The sequence below is a fragment of the Dasypus novemcinctus genome, unplaced genomic scaffold (genome assembly GCF_030445035.2).
Source record: "Dasypus novemcinctus isolate mDasNov1 unplaced genomic scaffold, mDasNov1.1.hap2 scaffold_69, whole genome shotgun sequence".
Taxonomy (NCBI): domain Eukaryota; kingdom Metazoa; phylum Chordata; class Mammalia; order Cingulata; family Dasypodidae; genus Dasypus; species Dasypus novemcinctus.
The window spans coordinates 3,778,428-3,794,781 of NW_026688628.1; the positions used below are offsets into that span (position 1 = coordinate 3,778,428).

At 40.1% G+C, this 16,354-nt stretch overlaps 1 long non-coding RNA gene across 1 annotated transcript in view; it reads left to right on the top strand.

Annotated features, from left to right (window-relative positions):
• The window catches only part of LOC131277865 (uncharacterized), a 57,453-nt gene extending 41,656 nt beyond the window's left edge, over window positions 1–15,797 (top strand). The window contains exon 3 of the long non-coding RNA XR_009184895.2: window positions 15,359–15,797. This is a non-coding gene — a long non-coding RNA (uncharacterized lncRNA). The remainder of the gene's footprint in view (window positions 1–15,358) is intronic.
• Window positions 15,798–16,354: the final 557 nt, after the last annotated feature.

Genomic DNA, 16,354 nt, shown 5'->3' on the forward strand with positions numbered 1-16,354 from the left:
TCCTGGGGAATGTCTAAATGCTCATTCTGCCAGAGTGGGTGACACCTTGGGGTAGAAACCCAAGTAGTGAGAGTGGGGGTGGACCCACATCCTGGGGAGAACTAATGCCATCAAATAGAGGGAACTGTATCCCTCGAGAGAAAGGGTGGCTCCCAGGGCATTGGGGCAGTTGAGCAAGTTAGGCCCTGAACACTATTCCATCTATCTCTGGAAGTGGCTCCTTGGGAAATGGAGGTTGGCTGTCACTGTGGGCACCAAGGTGGAAGGGAAAATGGACGTTAAATGTGTGGAACCAAGGTAAATGGGGGGTAAGAGAGGAGTTTCGTGAGAGTACACGGGGATGGATATAAAACATGTAATATTACACCATAACATATAGGAGATGACAGACTGATAATGTAAACCATAATGTAAAACATAGGATAACTAAGAATTAAAAAAACTGTGTATCCTAAAGTATGCACCACAATGTAAGCACAAATGTCACCTTGTTTGAAAGCTATTGTCTCAGACTCTGTACATCACGTTAAGTGAATATGATGTGAATAGGGTGTAAGAGTATTGCTGTGGAAGGGAAAAGGTTTTGTGGTGGATGTATGGGAGTACTGTATATTATATATATGCATTGCTGTGGTCTAGGGCTCCTGTGAAGAGAAGTTCAATAATTAGGGGGAAAAAAAAAAGAAAGAAAAAGATAGGATGTAGAATTTTTTCTAAGTCAACATGTATTCTTTATCTAACCTTTAAACCCATCGCTATATGCCATTTCCTAGTAAGGGACCCTGACATTATATTGCGCTTCAAATTTCAGGGAGTTCTGGATCACAGAGTGGTTCAACAATGGCAATGGAGGAATACTGGTATAAGATACCATTGACAGGTGATACATGGCTGACAGGGAGCTGTACAGAACATATGTCCAGGGTGCATGGTAATGTTTGGATATACTCATAGTGGCAACAATTAAAAACCACAGCAGGGGGGGTACTGGGCTCCTGGCCAGTGGTGCTCTGTCATGGTCCCTAGGGGAGCAGTGACAGTCTCCAAGGTGCAGCGGCGGGGACCGGGAGGGAGTGAGGGTTCAACAGTGAGCCCTGATGCTAATGACTATGCTTGTGAGCTGATAAGCCTAAAATAAGAACAAGGCCTAAAGCAGCATTGTGCCTGGGAATTTCCTCCTGTCAGCCTTCATGTTACTCAAATGTGGCCAGTCTCGAAGCCAAACTCAGTATGTAAATGCAATGCCTTCCCCCCAGCATGGGACATGACACCTGGGGATGAGCCTCCCTGGCACTGAGGGATGACTATCAACTACCAACTGATGATGCAACTGGAAAATGACTTTATACAGGAGGTTCAATGCGGATCAGCAGAATATCCCTGTCTACATAAAATAACATGACTTTAAAATGCTGTTTGACCTAATGTAAGGGGGAAATGGAAAGGAGAAATGAGTTTATATGGCTACGAGTCTCTAAAAAAGAGTGTGGAGGCTGGCAGAAGGATTGCCCTTATGCACAACTGAGCAGAGTCAGAGAGACAGATAAAGCAGATACAACCCCCAGGTATTGGTTCCTTTGAGGGCTAAAGAGACCCATGGGAGTTATGGTCATGGCTGATGGGGTTAACTACCAGGTCAGATGGCCCCTCTTTGGAAATGGTGTTTATGTGTGATGAATCTGGACTCAGATGGGATCTCTCTTCATAAGACTTTCATGCTAATGTGCTGGAGTTGCAGTTAATGTTGGGGTTTAAGATATATTTAGGGGATTTGGATCTCTGGACTGACAATGTGATAGCCAGGTCCTGAACCTCAATAGATTCCAGCACCTACAATCTGATTTATTGGACTCACCACACTCAGCTAAGATGGAGTTGAAGAAGGACAACCACCACACCATGGAGCCTAGAGTGATTACAACTGAAAGTGGGAGGATTGCATCCAGCATCCAGGTGGAATCTGAGCCTTCTCTTGACATAGAGGTGCAATGGACACAACCAATCCAATGTCCACATAGAAGAGGTGGCATTGGATTGGGAAAAGTGGACATGGTGGCTGATGGGTATGGGGAAAGGCAGGAAGAGATGAGAGGTGGAGGCATCTTTGGGACATGGAGCTGCCCTGGATGGTGCTTCAGGGGCAATCACCAGACATTGTAAATCCTCACAGGGCCCACTGGATGGAATGGGGGAGAGTATGGGCCATGATGTGCAGAGGTGCCCAAAGATGTACTTACCAAATGCAATGGATGTGTCATGATGATGGGAATGAGTGTTGCTGGGGGGGGAGAGGTGGGGTGGGGGTGGTGGGGCTGAATGGGACCTCAAATATATATTTTTTTAATGTAATATTATTACAAAGTCAATAAAAAATAAAATAAAAATAAAATTTAAAAAGAAAAAAAAAATCTTATTGTCCTTATATTACATTTGGTGTATTTTTCCCCCAACCTACCCTATTATTATTTTTTAAGTATATTTTTATGGCAGAAGTTGTAAACTTATAAAATAATCATGCACATGTACAAAATTCCCAAACAACACCCCTCTATCTGAACATTTGTTACAGACCAGATAATATCATCTGATTGTTACCATGACCATAGTGTACATTTGGCACACATTTTCCATACTGCGCCATTATTAACACAGTACATCTTTGGCATAGATGCAACAATATTACATTATTACTGTTTACCAGAGTCCATAGGTCACTCCAGTTGCATTTTTCTCATGCTTCTCCACATTCCCACCACCTTACAGTAGTGATATACATTTGCTTTAGCTAATAAAGGACACTCTTGCACCATCAAACACATTTCTCATCTACTTCTTGGTTTACCATACTATTCAGTTCCTAGATTATTCTTTAGGATTCTGTCAATTGGCATTTCATATCTAGACTACCATTTTCAGCTACATCCCCATTTATAAACTAGCTTTTACTATGTGTTACCATCCACTCTGTACATTTCCACACTTTCACAACAAAGCTAATTAAAGCTTTTATGTACATTAACCATCAGTAGTCCATCTCAGTCCTCCTCTTATCTCCTTTAAGAATCCACCATGTACCACCAAGTCTTGAAGATACTTTCCCACCATTTCTTCTAGAAGTTTTATTGTTCTTGCTTTTATTTTTATGTTTTTGGTCCACTTTGAGTTAATTTTTGGATAAGGTGTGAGATAGGGGTCCTCTTTCCTTCTTTTGGCTACGGATATCAAGTTCTTTCAGCACCATTTGTTGAATGGACTATTCTGCCCGAGCTGTATGGGATTGACAGGCTAGTCAAAAATGGCTTGACCATACATGTGAGGGCCTGTTTCTGAACCATCAAATTGATTCCATTGGTCTATGTGTCTGTCTTTATGGCAGTACCATGCTTTTTGTAATCCACTATAGCTAAGAAATATGATTTAAAGTCTAGAGGTGAGAGGTCGCTTTTCCTTTGTAAGATGTTTCTGGCTATTCAGGATCCCTTACCCTTCCAAATAAATTTGATAATTGTGTTTTCAATTAAAAAAAAATTCTGGTGGAATTTTCATCAGGCTTGCATTGAATCTGTATATCAATTTGAGTAGAATTGACATCTCAATGTTATTTAGTCTTCCAATGCATGAGCATGGAATATTCTTCCAGTTATTTAGAACTTTTTTTTATTTTTTTAAACGTTGAGTTGCAGTTTTATAAATACATGTGCCTTACATCATTGGTTAAGTTTTTTCTTGACTTTTTGAGTTTTATCTGCCATATTTTATTTTCACCATTCTTTTCCTCTCTTAATTACTTTTATTGATATAATCTTCATTTCTAGACTCTCTTCCAGGCCTCTCTCTCCTGTCTTTGCTTGTCAAGGTCTAGCATACCCTTTAGTATTTCTTGAAAGTCTTGTCTCTTGGTTAGAAATTCTCTCAGTTTCTGTTTATCTGTGAATATTCTAATCTCACCCTCAGTTTTTTTTTTTTTTTTTTACCCCCTCTCCTGGACACACCCAGGTTTTCCTTTGGGTGCCACCCCTCACCCACTTCCAGCGCACATGGGTAAGCAAGGCCCCAGCGAGGTCCACGGCCACGGGGGCCTTTTACTGACCATGTGGGACTTCGTCACCCTCAGTTTTGAAAGACAGTCTTGCTGGATATAAGAGCCTTGGCTGGAAGTTTTTCTCTTGTATCTTAAATATATCAGGCCACTGTTTTATTGCCTCCCTGGTTTCTGAAGAGAAATCAGCACTTAATCTTATCGGGTATCCCTTATGTCATGCTTTGCTTTTCTCTTGTTGGTCTCAGAATTCTCTTTTTCCTTGGCATTAAATATTCTGGTTAGTATGTGTCTCAGAGTTGGTTGATTCGGATTTTTTTGGATGGGAGTATATTGTGCTTCTTGGACATGAATATCTGTGTCCTTCAATAGGTTTGGGAAATATTCTATCATTATTTCTTTAAATATTCCTTCTGCCCTTTTTCCCTTCTCTTCTCTGTGTCACCCATGACATGTACATTTGTACGTCTTTTGCTGTCATGTAGTTCCCTGATTCCTTGTTCAATTTTTTCCATTCCTCATTTGTTCTTTTGTATGTTCACTTTCAGAGGCCATTTCTTTCAGCTTACCAATCCTTTCTGCTGCCTAAAATCTGCTTTATATGATTCCAATGTTTTAAAATTTCATTTATTGCACCTTTCATTCTGAGGTCTGCTAATTTGCTATGTATGCTTTCAAATTCTTCTTTGTGCTCCTCCAGTGTCTTCTTAATATCCTTAATCTCTTTAGCCATCTCATTGAATTTATTAAGGAGATTTGTTTGAGCTTCTATGATTAGTTGTCTCAAGTCCTTTCTGTTATTTGGAACGTTATCTTGTTCCTTTTACTGGGCCATATCTTCCTGTTCCTTGGTGTGGATTATAATTTTTTGTTGTTGTCTTGGCATCTGGAGTAGTAGAGTGTTTATTCTGGGTGTAGTTTTTCTCTTTAGTTTATGGCTTTCTGCCCTTTCTCCTTTGCTGGTTGTGCAGTAGGAGCCAAGGATGTCATTGGTGCTCTAAGCTGTGGAGGCTTAAGCTGCCCTTATTATTCAGGGACCTATGCAGCTTCTCTCAACTTTCTCCTTTTCCAGGGGTAGGGACAGAATCACAGCTGTGTGAAATAACCCAAGTCATGCAGGCCTAGACTTTATGGCTGCCCAGAGAGACTGATGAAGCTTCACACCCCTTTCACCCCTGCCTGGGTCAGGGATGGAGCTGCAGGCGTGGGCAGCAATCTATGCATTGCAGGTCCAAGATGACCACAGTTGTCCTGGTAGACTTCTGATTATTCAGTCTGTGTCAGCTAAAGGTTCCTGCAGTTACCTGGATAGGCTGGTGCAGGGCCCACCAGTTTCCTCCCTGCCGAGGTGGGGCTGAAGCCTAGGCTAGGACTGCAGGCTGATCTGGGTGAAAGAAACTGGTTCCTATGTTCACCATGATTTTCGGTCAGCCTGACTTCCCCTCATGTTGGGGGCAGAGTTAAAATGGTGGCCACCAGCCTCTTTCTGACTTGGACAGGTTCATCCTTTAGCTGTTCTTCGGGCTAGACTCTAGCAAGCTGAGTTTACTAATCAGTAGCTGAAATCAGTGGCCAACTCTCTTCCTCCCCTGTTTTTGGGAAAATGGAGCTTCCATTTCTAGCCAGAGGATAGCTCTTGGGGCAGCTTGTGCTGCCATAGTAGGATATTCAGTGGCATCTCAACTTGGCTGGTAATTTCCCAAAGAGGCTAATGCAGGTCCCCCAGCTTCCTCCCTGCTGGAGGTGAGGCTGGGTCCTATGCTAGAGCTGCAATCTGATCTGGATGGAAAGGTGCCGGTCCCTACCAGCACTGGGATTTTTATTCTATCCTGCTTCCCCTTGTGCCCAGCATGGAGTTAAGATGGTGACTCCCAGCCTCTTTCTGACTTGGTCATGTTCAAACTTTAGCTGTTCCTTGGATTATATAATGTAGCCCTCTCAATTTACTCATCAGTAGCTGAAGTTAGTGCCCAACTACCTTTTCCTTCCCCATTTTTGGTAAGTGGAGCTTCCTATTCCAGCTGCAGAATAGCTCCTGAGGTGGCTTGTGCCTCCATTGGAGGATGGGCACCAGCCTCCAGGGCATGGGGTGCTCTACTTCTGAATCTTCTCTGCAGCTGGGCAGTCTCCTTCCTTCCATTCTTTCAAGGATGTTGCAGGATGCTCTTCTGGCTTCCCGGAGCACCCAAACAGGTGCTTTAGATAGCACCGTGTGATTACTAAGTGCCCTGTAGCAGGAGCTGACTCTAGGAGCTCCTTAATCTGCCACCATCTTATTAGTTGTCCTTGAATTTTGGATATTTTTTACATAGGTCTAAAGTTTGCTTTTACATTTTTGTTGTTATGTTTCTTTGTTGAGAACTATCTTTTTTTTCATTCCAAGAGGATTTACCTTTCTCATTGAGCAGAGACTGCTTTGGTGCATAATTCCTTCTCTGGTTCATTTGGTCCTGTATTGGCTGATTGTTTTTTTCCCCTGGAGAATAGATGAGATTTTTCTAGTTCTTTTTATGTTATGTTGTATAATTTGGGGTGATATCTTGGTTGTGTGTGCTTAATATATAGTTAGAGACTTCTGAAAGATTGTTTTGGCTAGTTGGTGCCTTGCTATTCCATATGAATTTGAGGATCACCTTTTTCCATTCCTAAAAAAAGGCTGCAGAGATTTCGGTAGGTATGGCATTTATTTCTTTTCATCTTTTTGTCTTTTTAAAAATTTTTTTTAATGTTACATTAAAGAAATATGAGGTCCCCATATACCCCCTTCCCCCTCACCCCACTTCTCCCCCCATAACAACAACCTCCTACATTATCATGAGACATTCATTGCACTTGGTGAATACATCTCTGAGAACTGCTGCACCTATTGGTCAGTGGCCCACACCATAGCCTACACTCTCCCACAGTCCAACCAGTGGGCCATGGGAGAACATACAACGGCTGGTAACTGTCCCTGCAGCACCACCCAGGACATCTCCAACCCCTGAAAATGCCCCCACATCACATCTCTTCCTCCCACTCCCTGCCACCAGCAATCACCATGGCCACTTTCTTCACACCAATGCCACATTTTCTTCGATTACTAATCACAATAGTTTGTGAATAGAATATCAGTAAGTCCACTCTAATCATACTCTATTCCTCCATCCTGTGGACCTTAGAATGGTTGTGTCCCCTCCACATCTATATCAAGAGGGGGCTTAGATTCCACATGAATGCTGGATGCAATCCTGCTTTCAGTTGTAGACACTCTTGGCTCCCTGGTGTGTTGGTTGACCTTCTTCACCTCCATGTTAGCTGAATGGGGTAAGTCCAATAAACAAGAGTATAGGAGTTGCATGTCTGTTGAGGCTCAGGGCCTGGCTATTGCATGGTCAGTCCAGAGATTCAGGTACCCTGCATATACACTAAACCCAATCACCAACTACAGATCTGGTAAAAGTAACAGGGGAGGCTTGTGGACAAAGATCACATCTGAGTCCAGCTCCATCACACAGAAACACAAATTCCAAAGTAGGGCCAACCAACATGGCACTGAACTCCATCTGCCATGACCATAAAACCTGTTGGTCCCTGTAGCCCTCAGAAGAACCAGTACCTGAGGTTGTATCTACTTTATCTGTCTCTGGGACTCTGCTGAGGTGTGCATAAGGGCGACCCCTCTGATGACCTCCCTGCTCCTTTTGGAGACTCATAGCCATATAAACTCATTTGTCCTTTCCATTTCCCCCTTTTATTCAAGGTCAAAAAGCATTTTTAACTCCTGGTATTATATGTAGACTGAGATATTCTGTTGGTCCGAGTTGACCCTTTTATTCCAGGTCATTTTCTAGTTAAATCATTGGCTGGTACTTGGTAATAATCCCTTGGCAGAAGAAGTTGCCTTGCCAGTTTGCTTACAGGGCAACACTTATTGCAGTGATGGAAGGCAAAACATCAAAAATAAAGCTTTTGCATTTTTAAATTTTTTGATACCCCAATTTATTTTTACCTTATTTTTTCTAAATTAATATGTTTTATATCTAACCTTTAAAGTCATCACTATATTTCATTTTACTATTAACAGAACCTTGCAATATATTGGGCTTCATTTTTGAAGAAGTTTTGGATCACAGAGAGGTTCAACAATGGCAGTGGAGGAATACTGGTGTGGGATGTTATTGACAGGGGACACATGGTTGGCAGGGATTTCTACAGGGCATATATCCAGGGTACATAAAAATGTTTGCATATTTTCACAGTGGTTACAATTAAAAACAACAACTGAGGGAGTGCTGAGTTCCTCACCAGTGGAGCTCTATCACAGTCCCTAAAGGAAAAGCAACAATCCCCCAAGTGAATGGCAAAGACCAAAAAAGAATGAAAGTCCAACAATGAGCCCTTGATACTAATGACTATGCTTGTGAGCCTGTGCACCTGAAATAAGAACAAGGTCTAGAGCTGCAGGGTGCCTAAGAGTTACCCTTAGAGTCTCTGTGTTGCTCAAATGTGGCCAGTCTCAAAGCCAAACTCAGCATGTAAATATACTGCCTTCCCCTCAGTGTGGGTATTGCATTTAATCTGTAGATCACTTCAGATAGTACTGATATTGTAACAATATTAAATCTGAAACAAGGACACGATATCTTGCCATTTATTTAGATCATCTTTGGTTAATTAAAATTAATTAGGTCATAATTTAGGTCAAATTTAATTAAGTGCTTTGCAGTTTTCAGTGTACAGGTCATTCATCTCTATTTAAATTCATTATCAGGTATTTTATTCATTTAGAGGCTATAGTGAATGGAATTTTTTAAAAGATATTTTATTTTTTCAAATGTAGTTAGGTTACAGAAAATGTTACACAAAAAATATAAGGAATTTCCAAATGCCCCTTTACACACACCTTCCACCCTTCCCCACATTAACAACTTCTTTCATTAATGTGGTACATTCATTGCAATTGATGAACACATTCGGAGCATTGCCATGAAGCATGGATTATAGTTTACATTCTTTCTGCTCACTCTCACTCAATTCTTTAAGATATATAGTGGCCTCTATCTGTTTTTACAGTGTCAGTAAAGACAATTCCATGTTCCAGAAATGCCCCCATATTACACCTCTTTTTCCCTTTCTCTGCCTTCAGCACCTCCAGCAGCCACTGTCTCCACATCAATGATATAATTTCTTCCATTGCTGGAATACAAGTAAGTTCATAGTAGAATATTAGTAAATCCACTCTTGTACATATTTTATTCCCCAATCTGGAGGATTCTGGAATGGGGATACCTACTCCACCTCTAATTGAGAGGAGGCTTCAGTCCCATATGGCTGATGGATGGGACTCTCTTGCTTGCGGTTGTAGACTCTCTTGATTCCTTGGTATGGTGGTTGTCCATCCCCACCTCCTTGTTAGTTATCCTGGGTGATGTCAGTGAACTGCAGAGTAGGTGTTGCAGCTACTGGAATTCATGTTTAATGCCCATATCAGAGTGTTCTTTCCTGGTATGGAAAAACAAAACAGATTTTTTTAGTGTTTATCTTATACCCTGTAACTTTTCTGAATTTATTTCCTCTAGTAGATTTCTTGTGGATTTTTTGGGATTTTCAATATGAACAATCATATAATCTGAGAATAGTGGTAGTTTTTGATATCTGATTTGAATGCCTTTCTCTTTTTTTGCCTAATAACCCTGGCTAGAACTTCCAGTTTAATTTTGAATAGAAGTGGTAACAGTGGGCATCCTTGTCTTGTTCCTGACCTCAGGTTTCATTCTTTCATTGCAAGCTTTCATTGTTTCTCACATTGACTATGATGTTAGCTGTGAGTTTTTTGTATTTACTTGTTGTGGTTGTTACCTTTCATTCCTATTTTTCTGAGCAATTTTATTATGGAATCATGGTAGATTTCATCAGAAGACTTCTCTGTGCTGTTGAAGTCATCATAGATTGTTCCCTCCATTCTTTTAATGTGGTGTTACTATAGTGACTGATTTTCTTAGGTTGGCCCACCACTGCATTCTGGGGATAAGTCACCTTTGGCCATGGAGTATAATCCTTATATTATATATATATATTATAATCAAATCATGATTTGATTTGCCAGTGTTTTGTTGGAAGTTTTTGCTTTTATATTCATATGGAAGTTCTTTGTTTTCTTTTGATGTGTCTTATCTGGTTTGAGTATCAGAACAATAGTAGCCTTATGGAATAATGAGTTAGGAAGAATTCCTACCACTTTAGTTTTTTGGAAGAGTTTGGGAAGGATTGGTGTTAATTCTCGTTTGAATGTTTGGTACAATTCTCCCTGAAGCCATCTGGACTTTGGCCTTTCCTTGATGGAACGTTTTTTATTATTATTCAGTCTCTTTGCTTTTATAGGTCTGTTAAGATCTTTTATATCTTCTTGAGTCAGAGCAGGTTACTTTTATGTTTTAGGAATTTGTTCATGTCTTCTTGATTATCTAGTTTATTGACATATGAATGTTCATAGTATTTTCTTATAACCCTTTTAATTTCTGCCAGATGAGTGTTAATGTTCCCACTTTCATTCCTTAAATAGTTATTTGCATCTTCTCTCATTTCTCTTTGTTTGTCTGGATAAAGGTTTATCAATTTTATTAATCTTTTTAAAGAACCAAATTTTGGTTTCATTGATCCTCTCAGTTGTTTTTCTATGCTTTATCTCACTTGTCTCCTTTCTGATATTTATTTCCTTCCTCCTACTAATGTTAGTGTTCTCTTCTTTCCTCAAGATATGAAGTTTGGTAATTGATTAAATACCATTCTTTGGTGGGTGGGTACTCAATGCCCTACTGGCACAAGAGGTTTATGTAATTCCTTAATTAAGTAAACCTATGAATCTATTGTCATCTAATATGCCCAGAATTGGAAATCATCAATAATATCAAATTGCTACAGTCAATATCTAAAAGGGGAACTCAAAAGTTGGAGCCTTTATTTACCTATCCTATACTTATCTAAATCCAAGGTGGGAGATAATATATAAAAACTCAAGGATGTGGGCTGCTTAGAAAAATTCTTGCTCATACTTGCCTTGTGAATCACGTTATCTTACAAACTGTGTCCCCTATCTAATGTCTGCTGTGACCTAAATAAAACAGTAGACAGCTGCAGAGTCTTTATAAAAAATCAAAGTTTTATAAAGAACCAATTAGAAAGTCCTGTGTGCACCAAAAAGATACATTTTAACTGCCTTTTGAAGGCTTAGAAGGAGGGCTGCTTGATCTCCAAGTCTGAATATATAAATAATGTTTGGATAAGGAGCCAATATACAATAGGATATCTGAGTCATGGTATCTCTATTTACCAGCCCACTAGCCATACCAGAAATAAACATGCCCTAGATATGAAGTCGCTGGGCTAGGGTTAACCATAAGACTATCAACTCCCTATGGAAGGTTTGCCCATCATAAGGCAACCTAACAGCCACAGTAGAAGAACGTGTCAATATCACTGATGCAATTCTCAAAACAATTTGAGTTTCTATAGACACAGCAAATGTCATGGATAATGAGATGGCCCTAGATCATCTTCTGGCAGAACCAAGGAAGGGTATGTGCAGTAGCCAATACCTCCTGCTGCACATGGGTAAATACATTAATGCAGCTAGGGCTAAACACCCAAGCCATTTAGCTTCATAACATTACCAATCCTCCTGCATAATTGATATGAGAATCCACCAAAAGCTCTATGCCTAAATTATCATGGTTCTTCCCCAGAATAAGTCCCCTAATAATTGGTATCATGCTCTTAAAATGTGGTCCCTGTCTTCTTAACTGCTTGGTGTACTTCATGAGTAAAGGTTAGAAGCTATTAAACTGCAAATGATCATAGCCCAGGGCTATGAATGATTCTGTTGTCAGTGTGCTGACAGTCAAGTATACCTTAACATAGCTAGGGCAAGATTCTGCTCCTCCACTGGGACCTGTTACAACATCCACACTCAGCAGGAAGAAGCTCCAGAAGCTAAACCTCCTCAAGAGTAAGGAGAGGATATAAACAGAGGGGGAACTGCTACAAGGATGCAGTGCCCCCTGGATGATTGCACATGGAAATTTTCACCTGTCCTTTTGTTTGAGCTATGCTTACTTTCAGGAACTAAGGGTAGGTTGCCAGTAACCACAAGAGCAGCCCACCTAGGGCTGCCAAAGATGGCAAATGGGCTCCCTGTGCAAAAAGTATAAAAAGTGCCATGTGCCAGAAGAGACCATCTGCACATAACAGAGTAGAGTTAACAATAATATTGTAATATTTGCAGCAATGGCAAAGATATTATATCAATTCTAAGGGACAATAATAGGGGGTATAAGGGGATATGGGATTTTTCCTTCTTGAGTAATGAAAATGTTCTAAAATTGACTGAGATGATGATAGCACAACTCTGCGATGAACGTGAGAGCCACTGAGTATACACTTTGAGTGGATTGTACAAAACAGGAGACTGTATAACACAATGAATCCTGTGGTAGAAGATGGACTGTGACTAACAGAACAAATATGAAAATGTTCTCTCATAAACTATAATAAGTACAAAATACTAATTCAGCGTGTCATTAGCTGAGTGAGTTGGGGGAAAAGTACACCAAATGTAAGATATTGGCTATATTTAGTAGTAATATTTTTACAATGTTTTTTCATAGTTTGTAACAATTGTTTCATAACAGTGCAAGGTACTGCTGTTGGGGTAATATATAGGAGCCCTGTATGATGATATTCATGTTTGTTTTGTAAGTTCACAACTTATACTATACACTTATTATTTATAGATATTCACATATGAATGATAATCTTCAATAAAAACTTAAAAAACAAAATAAAAGGTTGTAAAACTAAAGATAGGAGGTAGCATGATTGTAAAAGAAACATAATTATTTCACAAGTGAGACTTATTCTCTACAACAGGAAAGGATGATAAGATAAATATACAGCACAGGTGATACAGAAAGTTTGCCTTCTAAGCAAGACACTCAGATAAGGAAAACCTTTTATAACTTCTTATTAAGAACAGAAAAATAATACAAGAAAACTTTAACTGAACCACTGTATGAAGTGATTTTGTATGAAGCACTGTATGAAGATATTGTCTGATGGGAAAACTCTTAAAAATCTTATAAACCTATTAAATCTTAGCCACCCTGTGCCATGACAAATAAAATTCATTTTCTGCAAACCTTTAACTTTCTATATCAATTCATGATTGTCCTACATATTCCTGTTTCTTTTCTACAACAACTAGTTATTTTACTTTAAACCTTAAGACAAAACTTTATTTTCCTTTAACAAAACATATCTTGCAGATGTATTTAAATGATCAAAAAGATCTTGGAAACTCTCTTCAAGGTAACAATCTTGAAAACATAATTTTTCTTTCAATGTAATCATGGAGGTGAAGAAGGTCAACCACCACACCAGGGAGCCAAGAGTGCCGACAATTGAAAGCAGGAGAATTGCACCCAGCATCCATGTGGATTCTAAGCCCCCTCTTGATATAGATGTGGAGTGGGCACAACCATTCCAAGGTCCACAGGATGGAGGAATAGAGTATGGATTAGAGTGAACTTACTGATATTCTATTCATGAACTCTTGTGATTAGTAATCAAAGAAAATGTGGCATTGGTGTGGAGAAAGTGGCTATGGTGGCTGCTGGGGGTAGGGAGTGGGAGGAAGAGATGAGATGTGGGTGTTTTGGGACTTGGAGTTGTCCTGGGTGGTGCTGCAGGGACAGTTACTGGACATTGTATGTCCTCCCATGGCCCACTGGGTGGACTGTGGGAGAGTGTGGGCTATGATGTGGACCATTGACCACGAGGTGCAGCGGTGCTCAGAGATATATTCACCAAATGCAATGAATGTCTCATGATGATGTAGGAGGTTGTTGTTATGGGGGGAGGAGTGGGGTGAGGAGGGTGGGGAGAATATGGGGACCTCATATTTTTTTAATGTAATATTAAAAAAATAAAGACAAAAAAATAAAAAATAAAAATAATAAATAATAAAATCAACTTAAGATCCAATAAATATAGTTCTAGTTTATTTGATCAGTAATTACATAGAGTTGGGAAGAACACACCCATGTAGAATGAAAGTATATGCTTTTATTGTTCTTATTTTTTAAAAGACTTATTTATTTATTTCTCTCCCCTCATGCCCCCTGCCCCCCCCCCGTTGTCTGCTCTCTGTGTCCATTCGCTGTGTGTTCTTCTGTGACTATTTTTATCCTTATCAGTGGCACCGGGAATCTGTCTCTTTGTTGAATCATCTTGCTGTGTCAGCTCTCAGTGTGTGTGGTGCCATTCCTGGGCAGACTGCACTTTCTTTTGCACTGGGAAGCTCTCCTTATGGGGTGCACTCTTGTGCATGGGGCTCCCTGATGTGGGGGACACCCCTGTGTGGCATTGGCACTCCCTGTGCACATCAGCACTGCACATGGTCCGGCTCCACTCAGGCCAAGGAGGCCCGGGGTTTGAACCACGGACCTCCCATGAGTTAGATGAATGCCCTAACCACTGGGCCAAGTCCACTTCCCTTATATTGTACTTAAATTGATAATACCAAAGACACAGCCATGATTACTTGACTAATAATACTAAATTAGCAATGTTTGCCAAAGGTTTATCTGAATTATGTTAACTTCATCTTCAAAACATTTTGATTTAGTTCTATGACACTTTTTCCCATTGGAAATATCAGACATTTGGTTTTCTTGATCTGTAACATTAGGAGTGTTAATTTATATGTAAATGCGTACTTATCTCTAAGTCAATTTGAATAGAGTTCTTTGCAGGAGTTTTATAAGTTAATTTGGAAATAATATTCAGAGGTAGGAAAATATCATACATCAAACATACAGAAAGACACACTCACAGAGTTTATACTTTCAGTTTAAGCTACTAATCAAGCATAAAAAACAAATACAGAAAACATAGACATCTCATGAGCTTTTAATTTCTCATTTGCCTTTTTCAAAGAATCATTTAATGAAACTTTTAAAATATTGCTAACATATATTTATGTTATATAAATATCTGAGCATCCGTTGAAATAGGCATCCCATTTGACTGTTTGGCTGGGATATCACATTTGGGAGCACATCTCTGAGATGAGTAATTTTGTCTACTTGGAATGTTTCTCATAATTAACATTAAAATTCTAGGTTGTCTTTGTTAGATATTGCCAATTTTGTTCAATATGTACAGCTTCCAACTCCATAATATTTGAATATATAATATGCCAGTGTGCCATAGGATAGAGAATTAAAATTTTAAGAGAATGAGGATCCATCTTTATCATTTTGCTTTTTAACTTGTGCACAGGTCAAAGAAACCAGCCAAACATGAAACTGTGGACTGAACCATAAGGCTAGAGACTCAAGGTCAAAACCTGAATTTTCTCATTAAAAAGATTGACTCACTGACCTTTGGACTGAAAGCTAGTGAGACTGGAGAGCACAGACGCAAATGAGTGGAGCTCAGATCCAAGAGGGACTCACTCATGAACATTAGATATGGTGGAGAGGAGAGCGTGCTCAAAGGTTTCAGCAGGAACCTTCTGTCTTATCTCCAGAGTCCTTCACAGTGGCATTCAGATTCTGTTCTCATCACTGAACCTATGCAAAAAAATACCCAGGTAATTAACATTTTGGATTTCACACCTTTATTAAGTGATTCATGAATTAGGCAGCATTCAACCCAAGAGCAAGGCTCATATAGGCAGAACAAGGTAGTCTTAAAGAAAATACAGTTGGGAAAGTGGACTTGGCCCAGTGGTTAGGGCATCCATCTACCACATGGGAGGTCCGTGGTTCAAACCCCGGGCCTCCTTGACCCATGCGGAGTTGGCTCATGCACAGTGCTGATCCGTGCAAGGAGTGCCCTGCCACGCAGGGGTGTCCCCCACATAGGGGAGCCCCACGCCCAAGGAGTGCACCCCACGAGGAGAGCCGCTCAGTGCAAAAGAAAGTGCAGCCTGCCCAGGAATGGTGCCACATACACAGAGAATTGACACAAGGTGACACAACAAAAAGAAATGCAGATTCCCTTGCCGCTGACAATGACAGAAGCGGACAAAGATGCAGCAAGTAGACACAAAGAACAGACAACTGGGGTGAGGGGGAGGGGAGAGAAATAAATAAATCAATCTTAAAAAAAAAAGAAAATACTGTCTTACTGAGTGCCTTACTTGGCTTAGCCTTGACTTAGAGGAACTAGGCTACAGAAGAAAAAGGGAGCTGGTGAGTTATGATTGGTTGCTCCCCAGTTTCAGGTTCAGGGAGAAGGACCCCTTACAAGAGACAGGAACTTAATTAGGCT